Below are 10,806 nucleotides of genomic sequence, written 5' to 3' on the forward strand. Positions count from 1 at the left end.
GCTTTTTGTGTGACAAGCTGCACTTCAAAGTGATCAAAGTGTTCCCACTTTGCAGTAAAAAGAGTATGTAAACTTTATTCTCCGGGTCAGTATGATCACATTGATACCAAATTTTTATAGCTTTTTTCATGTTTTAATAACTTAACAAAAATTCGAAATTTGGAAGAAAAAAAATTCCTTGATTCACCGTATTCTGACCCCTGTAACATGTAACTGTGGTAGCGTGTTGGGTCATGTATGATGTTTTAATCACTTTTTAAAAATTTTGTTGATGGATGCAAAGTGGTGAAAACCCCCCACCAATTCTTGAAAAGGGGACAGGACGGGGGGGGGGGGGGGATTTAAGCTTTTAAGGTTTTTTATTTTTTATATTCTTAAAAACCTTTTACATTTTTTTGCTTGCCGCACACTGCCTGCACAAATTAATTGTGCGGGCAGTGCGCGGCAAGCACATGGAGCCCATTATAGTCTATGGGCTCCGTGTGCTTAATTGCACAGAGCTTGCATTAGCGTTGGTATTCCGTTCGGGGGGGTCTCCATGCGGACGGAATACAAGCGCTAGTGTGAACCAACCCTTAGCCGATCCGAATATAAGCCGAGAACCCTAATTTTAACACAAAAAACTGGGAAAACTTATTGACTTGAGTATAAGCCGATTAGCAGATAAAGTCTGGTCATGTGCATTGTAGCTTAGTAACTCCATGGGGATCATAGTAATAGCAGTTAACCCCATCATGTCCCTCACATTAACCCCCCTGTGTGCCTCACATAAGAGTTACTGATATGTGGGACATATGGAGGTAATAATTAGGTATCTTCATAATTAAGGTCCTTCATTAGTACCCTCATGTGTCTCACCTATTAGTAACCCTTATATGGGGCACACAGGGGTTAATATGAGGGACATGATGGGGTAACTGTTATTAATGTGAGGTACATGGAGTTACTGAAACTAAATGAATAACCCCAAATGCCTGACATTAATAGGCAGAGTAACTAAAGGAAGGTCCCTGTGTGTCACGTTACTGTGGCTTCCTCTCCTCCATACAACAGACATCTACCATAAGACACAATGAATCCTGGCCACTCATCTGCAGGGTAGATGCTAAATCCTAGTGGGCTAAAGGACCTCTGATGACGTCATGACCATGTGATCGAACTCTGGTGTGGGCGGAGCTACTAGGATTTACACTCAACCTTATCTGCAGATGTTACATACCAGTGGCTACAGGACCTTTGATGACATCACAGTCACATGACCTCATGACAAGCCAATCACAGAGCAGTAGCACTAAAGGACCCTTCCAGGTCCTTCCTTGCTCCGTGGTACTGACTCGTGTATAAGCCGAGAAGAGCTTTTTCAGCATGAAAAATGTGCTGGAAATGTCGGCTTATACTCGAGTATATACGGTGTGTTATCAATGAAGAGAGGGGAATAATCTTCTGCCAAACACCTCTCACGATGAGAACAAAGGGCATTAAATTCAACATGCCGGATCCTTTTTTCATTACGTTGGCAGAACATCTAATACATACTGTCTTGGTCGAGTTGACCTAGGCTTCAGGTGAGCAATGGGTTCACATTAAAATGTACCTAAAATGCACATTCCAAACCAAGTAGTCATTGTCAACCTCAGTCCCACAGCATCCATTTCTTACATATTTTCAGGATTCTCTTAGACACTTCGTCGGAAGACTTTCACAATGGATCCTACTATACCCACTTTCCATTACGATGGACTGATGATGTAACACCAAAGTCTCCATTAGACTATAGCATCCCAGTGAAGGGATTGTGGCTCCTTGGAGATCACGACATGACAGTTCAGGGGTTCTTGATTTCCTAGGAAGATATGAATACCTTGGCATAGAAGCCTTTACTTCTGTAGACCACTAGAAATATTCTACTTTTTTTGTTAAGCCCTTCACTGCCCTAGACCATCTGGAATCTCTTCCCTAGCCCACCTGGACCTCAGTTGTGAATTTAGAAGTTTTTTAAAAGCTTCATCAAAACAAACATATTTTACAATACTTGTCGACTTGATAGAATTGAGATAGCTCCTGCCATTGGACTCAATAGTAATGGTAAGTGGTAACAAAAATAAACCCCATAAAACTTCATCAGTAGTCAGCTGATTACGAATGGTGGTGGTCGCCATATTGTTTTCTATGCCTTTTGAGCCAATATCTGTGAGATGACTGATTATTAACTTGTTAGCACCAACTTATTGGCCAGTGGTACACAAACCCAATGAGGTGGTTATTGTCATGGGGTCACTTGGCTAGACAAATGAACAAATCGTAAGGTCATAGGAAAATGAGGTGCAATATCTAGATGGATTTAGATCGTCTCAAAAATAAAATTTAGTTAATCTTCTATAATGTTACCCAATCTAGAAAACCATCTAGAATAGCTCTATAAAAATAGATACATGAGTGAGAAAAGGAAAAATCCACACAATAAAAATAAGACAATTATTGCAATAGGTAATGGTGGAGACCAAGCCCAATGGTGAATGGGTAAGGACGGAGCAATGTCTACGTATGGAAACAAGAATATCCTGACCTATGAACAGTGACAGTATACAATCCACCTCTAACAACCTTTAGCAATAACCGCCATCTGCATAATATTCCTAATGAAGAAAAGCTATATTGGGAAGTAAGAACTGGTTTTTCCATATTACAAGGCGTGACTTTTCTTAAAATCCTCTATCCATTATCATCCGCGCCCTATACTGTAATGCATAGATTATGCTAATGGTTAGAATAATTAGTTACGCTCATTCTGTGCCATTGCTGTTAGGTATCACACCTTCTGCAGGGTAACACCTAGTATGTCACATAGTGTTCCTGCCAGAAGAACAGTTGCCAAAATTCATTCAGGCTAGTGAGAATTGTTTTAGGGCATCAAGTGTAGACGTGTCCAAATGCACCAGTGGGTATTTGTCAGTCACAACACAAATCCCGTCTTGATGTCAACAGAATTTTTGGTCTCTTTCCACACTACTGCCAGCAACTCAAGCTTGAAAGCCCTATAGTTGTCTGGCTTTCCTTGGAGGAGGGATTGGATGGCTCCTGTCCGTCTTGCCCCTGGGCCATTACAGCTCCTAACCCTTTCAAGACCCTGTAAAGGGCTTATTCCAGCACATGTAGAATAGTAAGGGGGCGCTCTGCAGCAGCTTCTTTAGTTTCTTGAATGTTTGTTCTGCCCCAACACAATGGATCGTATCTTTTAAACACAGTGTACAGTAAGCTCATGGGCTCCCCCTAGCGCATAGGGGCGGAACTCAGACCCATTAAGTTACACGGGGATATTTGTGAAGGCTTGTGTGACAAAATCCTTATGTAATGTTTCCTTGGGATTTTGTTGCAGATTTGCCTCAGAGTTCTCCATATTTATTGTAAAAGGTGAAATCCACAATATAAATCTATTGCAATTTAAAATTTTGCTAATTTATAAATTGTCAAATTTACACAAAGTGTTAGATAAGATTTTTGAAATCTCATGCACTAAGATGAAACTGTGTTACATTGCAGATTTTTTGCATGCAGTTATGTGTGGTGTAGCCAAGCTGAGCGCACGGCCAGCTCCGCTACATCTCGGCATAGGAATGCATTGACCAGCATTGATTGGCCGAATGTCATACAGAGTACAGCATTCGGCCAATCAACGATGGTTCTGCCGGAGGAGGCGAAGTCTATGATCGGTCCGCAGCAGTCTCCATTCAGGTCCAATCTTAGACTCCGCCTCCTCACAGACGAGCCTCCGGCAGAACCAGCGTTGATTGGCCAAATGCTGTACTCTGTATGGCATTCGGCCAATCAACGCTGGTCAATGCATTCCTATGGGAAAAAGTCAGCTCCCGCATATCGCAAGCTGACAGGGATCCCGACCAGATACAGCCCCAAAGAGCTGTGTGAGTAATATTCCCACCAAATAAAGGTAATCCCTAGCTAACCCTGCCTGTAGATCTATCCCTGTCTCAGTCACATAGTTCACAGTCTCATATGACCCGGATATTAAATCCACTGTTCGTATAAATTGGAGGTCACCTGATTTAGCCAGCCAATTACTTTTTCCAATTTTTTCCCGATGCCTCTGTTGTCGTAGTTCCTGTCCCAACTCCCCTGCACAGTCATTGGTGCAAAAAAAAGCGCCAGGGAAGATGGGAGGGGATACAAATTTTTAGTGAGTTTGCCACGTTGTGTTTGACTGGAATCGAACATCTCGAACAGCCTGATATCCGATCAAACATGTACTTGATTGAATGCTGTTCACTCATCTCTAGTCAACAACCTTTTTTTTTTTTTTTTTTTTAAAAACTCGTTTTATTGAAGGAGATGCAACAAAACAAACATGATAATCAAGAAAAACATGTACAGAACAGCAAAGAGGGTAAAACATAGAAACAGAACAACACAGAGAAACAATCAAGGAACTGCCACACCACCATCCCACCCCCGCCCCTCCACCACGAGCAGAGAAAATTGCAAAAGCAAAAGGCATTACAGTGTCAGCAGGTATACAATTTACCAACAAGTAAGGGGCAACGGATCCACCTGGCAGACGTCACACCTCAGGGTATGTAAGCACCTAACGCCGAGCGCATGGAGGGGGCAAAATATCAGGTGACGGGGGAAGCGCACCACGCTCCCCAGACCTTAGTAAATTTCTGGGGCAGCCCGTACCTTTGTATATAATTTGGTTAAAGGGGAGGATCGAGTTAAACAGTTTGCGCCATTGAGACACCGACGGAGACCGAGGGGCCATCCACTGCCTGCTTGCCTGCCTGGCATAGAATAGACTTTCCTGAAGAAAGATCCGGACGTGATGGTGCCAAGCCTCATCGTCCAGGACGCCAAATAAGCAAATTTCAGCAGAAAATGGGATAGGACGGCCCAGGACGTCTAGCAGGAGATCCACCCCCCCCCTCCAGAAAACCTGTACAATTGGGCAGTTCCATATCATATGCCAGAAGTCCGCACGAGGGTGCGGGCACCTGAGGCAATTTGGGGCAGGCAAACGACCCATCTTGTGAAGGCGGGTCAGGGTCAGGTAACATTGATGCAAGATAAACAATTGGATCAACTTATTGTTAACCGAGGGAGAAACGTAGAGAGGAGATTCCAAAATGTCCTGGAACGTCTCGTCCGTCAGCTCTGGGATGTTGGTGCGCCAGCGCGTCAGGGCCGGGGTCTCAGCCAAGGACACTTTAGCATAAATCAGATATTCATAAAGGGCAGAAATCAGACCCCACGGACCCTGAGAACGTAGCACACCAATCAACGGGTATTCGGAAATGGTACTCGGCTGGGCAGGAAACAGAGAGGAGAGAGCGTGACAAATTTGAAGAAATCGAAAAAACTGGTGGCGGGGAATCTCGCGTGAGGAAGATAGGGAGTCAAAAGAAACAAAGACCCCTGCACATACAGGTCCGAAAGGAAGAGTACACCATACCGGGACCAAGACCAGGCATCAGGTAACCCATAGAGGCAGACCAGGATTGTCCCACAGGGGGGTTTCTTCAGGGGTGTCAGAATAGGAGGACACTTTACAGGCCTGCTTCCAGACCTGTGCCGCCAGAGCGTGAAGAGGCAAAAATTTGCCCCTAAACAGTTGGGGAGTTTCTAACACCGGCCACAGGGAACGCAAGTCCAGGTGAAGGGCCAGATGCGCCTACAGGCCCCGAAGCTGCTCCGAGGAGAGCCAGGGCTTAACAAAACGAAGCTGACCAGCCAGGTGGTAAAGGAACAGGTCGGGGAGAGATGCACCTCCCATTTGTTTCGGTCTCTGAAGAGCAGATAGCCTCAACTTAGATCTAGAGTGGCCCCACACAAAAGAAGTAATCAGGGAATCCAACTGTTTAAAGAAGCGGAGTGGTACGGACACGGCCGAGTGGCTCAATACATATAGGCACTTAGACAGGACAATCATTTTAATGAGATTAATCTGACCCACCACAGATAGGGGTAACGCAGCCCAGGTTTGAAACTTAGTCTTAAAATGGGAGAAGAGAGGGAATACGTTCAAATCAAGGAGCCGATTATGGTCCCTGGGAAGTATAATACCGAGATATTTACAGGCCGAGACTACCGGCAGCCCACACATCATTCCCCCCCCACCACTGCTGAAGCATGACCGATATGCATATAGGAAGATTTGGCCCAGTTAGTGCGCAGGCCCGAATAATTACCAAATACATCTATCAGTTCCATGGCACGGGGCAGCGACACAGAAGGGTCAGACAGGAAGAGAAGGAGGTCGTTGGCATAGAGCGCAACTCTCTCCTCCCGGGAGCCAATAACTATACCTCGGTAGATCGGGTCCTGTCGAAGAAGAATGGCCAAGGGTTCTATTGCTAAGGCAAACAGCAGCGGTGAGAGTGGACAGCACTGACAAGTACCCCTACCCAAAGAAAAATAAGAGGACAGTGAACCATTAATGGACAACGCCGCTCTGGGGAATCGGTACAGGAACCTCCCCAAATCCATATTTACGTATAGTCAACAACCTTTAGCACTCCAGTTGCTGTGAAACTACAACTCCCAACATGCTCCATTCACTTCCATGAACAGCAGAACAAGTGTGCATGCTGGGAGTTGTATTTTTATAACAGCTGGAGTGCCGAAGGTTGCCTACCCCTGTTCTAGATGTTTAAAGACTTCAGTTACTATTGTAGCATCTAAGGGATTAAATGGCTGTGAATGAGGATAGTCCCAATCCTGGCTGTTGCTTCTCCTGTACATGGTGCAGATACACCTGCTGAGCCCAAGTCAGAAAAATAGCATTGTGGGAGGGAGATGGAATTGGTATAATGCTGGCGAAGTGTAGGGGTAAATAGGTGTAACCTTTGGTTATGGGGTTAAAATGTTACTGAAATCATGATAATGATGGCCTATCCTTTACATATATAGCATATATAATATCATGATCAGTGGAAAACTGCTCTCTGGACCGTGATGAACAATTGAGAGGGCCGCTGTGTTGAGTTGACCATCATTCCGATATTGATGGCCCGTACTTAGAATAGAGACGTTAACAAGAATTTTCACCGTAAAATAATCTGATTAATAATGGAGGGATCTCTAATTTATAAATCTAATAAATCTCTGTACAGATCTACACCTCAAAAAAGTCTACTTAGTAAAGGAGTCTGTATGTTCTGCCCGTGTACGTGTGGGCATACGTTTTTCTGTTCCTCCAACCGCAGCCAGAACCAACTTGGAGGAATCAATTTGTTGTGCAGGCATGTGAAAACTGATAGCCATGACCCTATGGATTTATCCTAACAGGGTCTTTTAAATGAATAATTGGTTTGCAGAAACCAGGTGGTCCATACTTCCAGTGGTTACCCTTCCACACCAGGGATCCATACAACTTCAGTCTCACTCCTGTGTCCAGTCTAACTGTATTTCTACCTGCTATTATCAATCAATCATTCTGTTGGTATGTGTCTAAGCACTTTGTAGCCATTATATCAGTTGTTATACCTGTCTGTACACCCTGCTGTGCTCCACCTTGTCTCATTTCCTTTTCTTTGATTCTGGCCTGATTGTGTCTGCTTATCTCCACACCCTCATTCACACCTGATAGACATCATACAAACCTTGGCTTGTATAAATGTAAGGCCTCTGGTCATTTGTGCTATCCAGTGTGCAATCCAAGTGTGCAACTAAGTGTAGCTTCAGAATTATGCCAGAATTGAACCAGAAGGTAACATAACCCAACTACTGCAAACTGCTCACTTGTCTAACAGAAATGCTTCTCATTTTTTTTATGTAGATTGTGAGCCTCAGACAGAGCTCACAATGTACATTTTTCCCTATCAGTATGTCTTTTTTGGAATATGGGATGGAAATCCATGCAAACACGGGGAGAACATACAAACTCCTTGCAGATATTTTTTTGCCCTTGGCAGGATTTGAACACCAGGACTCCAGCGCTGCAGTGCTAACCACTGAGCCACTGTGTAGCCCCAAATGCTTCTCAATTTATTCACTGTTGTTCTCCCAATCCTTGTAAAAACCACCTTTCCACCCCAAACCAGCCTGGTCAGTAAAGAAATCCTCATCTCTCCCTCTCTCCTACCCCACCATATAACTTTCTCTGCACAGCTCCTCACAAACCTGCAGGCTTTCCGCCCCAGACACATACAACCCCCCCGCAGCCTCTCCTACCTACACCTGCTGTCACTCTCCCTACTCCTCCTTACTTCTGGTGACATATCTCCTGCCCCTGGACCTCCCCAGCAAATCCCCACACCTGGTGCTAGCACACGTAACCTCCAAAATCTCAAACCAATCACAATCACCTCTACCCCTCCCCCTGCCCTCCCTGGTGCACTATGGAATGCCCGCTCCGTATGTAATAAACTTGCCTACATCCACGACCTTTTTATTCTTAATAAACTTACATTTCTCTGTCTCACAGAAACATGGCTGACACCCTCAGACACAGCCTCCTCCGCCGCCCTCTCCTATGGAGGTCTGCACTTCTCACATACTCCCCGGCCCAACAACAAACCTGGTGGAGGTGTAGGCGTCCTCCTGTCAGACAAGTGCTCATTTGCCCCTATCCAGGCGCTACCTGCCCTCACCCCTCCCCCTCCTTTGAAGTGCACTCTGTTCGTATCTACTCACCCTCCAACCTCCAACTGGCCATCATATATCGACCGCCGGGACCTACCACTGCCTTTATCGACCACTTCACCACCTGGCTCACACACTTCCTATCCACAGACACCCCCACCATCATCATGGGTGACTTCAACATCCCCATTAACACAGACCACCCTCCCACCTACAGTCTCCTGTCCCTCATTGCCTCCTTTGGTCTCTCCCAATGGTCCTCCTCTGCCACCCACATAAAGGGGGGCACACTAGACCTAATATTCACCCGCCTCTGCTCCATATGCAACCTCTCTAACTCTCCATCCACGCTCTCTGACCACAACCTGCTGACATTCTCTGCCCTCTCCTCTCCAATAGACACCCCAACCTCTAAACCAACACGCCCCCGCAGAAACCTCAACCGCCTTGACACCTGCACCCTCTCAGACTCTCTCCTACCACTCGCTGACATATCCTCACTCCAGGACACAGATGCCGCTGCTGCCTTCTATAATACCACCATTACCTCAGCCCTTGATTCTGTGGCCCCCTACACATACACCAGAGCCCGACTGATCAATAGACAACCCTGGCACACTGACCTGACTAAAAAACTGAGATGTGCCTCGTGGGTTGCAGAACGCATCTGGAAGAAAAGCCACTCCAAGGAGGAGTTCCTCAGGTACAAAGAAGCAGTTCTCTCATTTAAGAACGCACTCACCGCTGCCAAGCAGGTCTACTTCACCACACTCATATCCGCACTCTCTCGCAACCCCAAACAGCTATTCTCCACCTTCAACTCCCTCCTCCGTCCTCCCGCCCCCCCCCCCCCCGACATCACTTATCTCAGCTGACAACTTTGCCGCTTACTTTAAAACTAAAATTGACACCATCAGAGACAGTCTCACCCTACTCCCCCGACAACCCCTCTACCCAACTACTTACTGTTCCTCATCCCTGACCTGTTTCTCCTCCATAACTGATAATCTCCAAATCCCACCTCACCTCCTGCGTGCTCGACCCGATCCAGTCACATCTCATCCCCAAACTCGCTGAAGTCATTACTCCAGCCCTAACCCATCTCTTCAATCTATCCCTAACCAATGGATCCTTCCTCTCAGCCTTCAAACACGCCACTGTCACTCCTATACTTAAGAAACCGTCCCTCAACCCGCCAACTATCGTCCCATCTCACTGCTCCCGTACGCCTCAAAACTGCTTGAGCAGCATGTCCACTCAGAACTCTCCTCCTATCTCTCATCCAACCTGTTCTTTGACAGACTTCAGTCAGGCTTCAGACCCCGGCATTCCACTGAAACTGCCCTAACAAAAGTCACTAATGACCTGCTAACCGCCAAAGCCAAGCGCCATTACTCTGTCCTCCTCCTCCTCTCCTCTGCCTTTGACACAGTTGACCACTCCCTCCTGTTAGAAATTCTCTCATCCCTTGGTATCTCAGACCTGGCCCATTCCTGGATCTCCTCATACCTCACCGACTGCACATTCAGCGTCTCCCATTCGCACACCACCTCCTCACCTCGCCCTCTCTCTGTAGATGTCCCCCAGGGCTCCGTCCTAGGACCCCTCCTGTTCTCCATCTACACCCTTGGCCTGGGCCAACTCATACAATCTCATGGATTTCAGTACCACTGCTATGCCGATGACACCCAAATCTACATCTCTGGACCAGACATGACCTCCCTGCTGGCCAGAATTCCAGATTGTTTAGCGGCCGTAGCCTCCTTCCTCTCCTCCCGCTTTCTCAAACTCAACATGGAGAAAACAGAGTTTATCATCTTTAGCCCATCCTGTATGGCCCCTCCACCTGACCCATCTATCAAAGTTAATGGAACCACAATTACCCTTGTCCCACAGGCCCGATGCCTTGGGGTAACCTTGGAATCTGACCTATCCTTCAAGCCACATATTCAAGCCCTCAACACCTCCTGCCGTCTCCAGCTCAAGAACATCCACCGAATTCGCCCCTTCCTCACCCCAGAAACTACCAAGATGCTTGTCCAGGCCCTCATAATCTCCCGCCTAGACTACTGCAACACCCTTCTCCATGGACTCCCAGCTAACACCCTCGCCCCCCTCCAGTCCATCTTAAACTGCGCTGCTCGTTTAATCCACCTCACCCCCCGATCTTCATTGGCTGCTCCCCTCTGCCAGTCACTCCACTGGCTACCTATA

This window comes from Leptodactylus fuscus, chromosome 8 (genome assembly GCF_031893055.1).
Source record: "Leptodactylus fuscus isolate aLepFus1 chromosome 8, aLepFus1.hap2, whole genome shotgun sequence".
Taxonomy (NCBI): Eukaryota; Metazoa; Chordata; class Amphibia; order Anura; family Leptodactylidae; genus Leptodactylus; species Leptodactylus fuscus.